The sequence below is a fragment of the Suricata suricatta genome, chromosome 7, assembly GCF_006229205.1.
Source record: "Suricata suricatta isolate VVHF042 chromosome 7, meerkat_22Aug2017_6uvM2_HiC, whole genome shotgun sequence".
Lineage (NCBI taxonomy): Eukaryota > Metazoa > Chordata > Mammalia > Carnivora > Herpestidae > Suricata > Suricata suricatta.
In genome coordinates this window covers 3,388,536-3,389,738 of record NC_043706.1, presented here as the reverse complement: position 1 = coordinate 3,389,738, position 1,203 = coordinate 3,388,536, and positions in this window count along the sequence as shown.

Genomic DNA, 1,203 nt, shown 5'->3' with positions numbered 1-1,203 from the left:
TGGATGGAACCAGATTACTCCAGTAGTCATAATTTTTGTTAGGCATGATAAAGGCATTATGGTTATATAAGAAAAAAGTCCTTAACTATTCAAGATTTATCCTGATGGATAAAATCGCCTGGGTGCGTGGCGAGAAAGATGAGGGCAGAGAGATGAAATACTTGCCATTCTGGCAAACTGTAAAAGTCGCTGAAGCGGGGAATGGACACCTGAGGGATTCTTTATACTATTCTTTCTGCTTCTGCACATGTTTGAAAATTTCCTTAATAAAAATTTTTTTAAATATGCTGAAAAAAATGGCATGAAAACCTTCCCAGTACTCTGCTGAATTATTCAATGGCCGGGCACGAAACATGAAGCACTAATTCAGGAAGAAAAATACATTCATTCATTGATCCACTGCACAAATATTTGCCAAGCACCTGCAATATACCAGGCACTGTTTGAAGCGCCAGGGAACGAGGTGATCAAGAGCAATGCCCAGTGCACACTGCTCAGTGACACAGAGCAAGTAAACAAAACGTATGAAAGAAATAAAACGTGGCAACATCTGGGGACTAAGGATGATTTGCCCTCTCTCGGGAACGTTTGGCAACGTACAAAGACATTAGGAGACATTACTGAATGTTAATGGGGGCGGTGGTCAGGAGGCCTGAATGATGAGGAGTAAGGCAGGTGCAGGGCGGAGAGGAAGGCGTGCAGGCAGAGGGAGCAGGTCGGGCTCAGGTCCTGATCTCCCAGTTCATGAGTTCGAGCACCCCGAGCCTGCTTGGGATTCTCTCTTTCCCTCTCTCTGCCCCTCTTCCACTTGTGAGCGTGTTCTCACACTCTCTCTTTTTCAAAATAAGTAAATTAGGGGCGCCTGGGTGGCTCAGTCAGTTAAACCTCTGACTTTGGCTCAGGTCATGATCCCACAGTCGTGGGTTCAAGCCCTGCATCGGGCTCTGTGCTGACAGCTAGCTCAGAGCCTGGAGCCTGTTTCAGATTCTGTGTCTTCCTGTCTCTCTGCCCCTCCCCCTCTCATGCTCTATCTCTCTCTGTCTCAAAAATAAATAAAACATTAAAAAAATAAGTAAATTAGCTTCAAAAATCTTTTTTAAAAAAACAATATAAACCCATCTAATATGCATACATCCACTATAGAGTAAATATTATCATATATAATTTTATACACACACACACACACACACACACACACACACA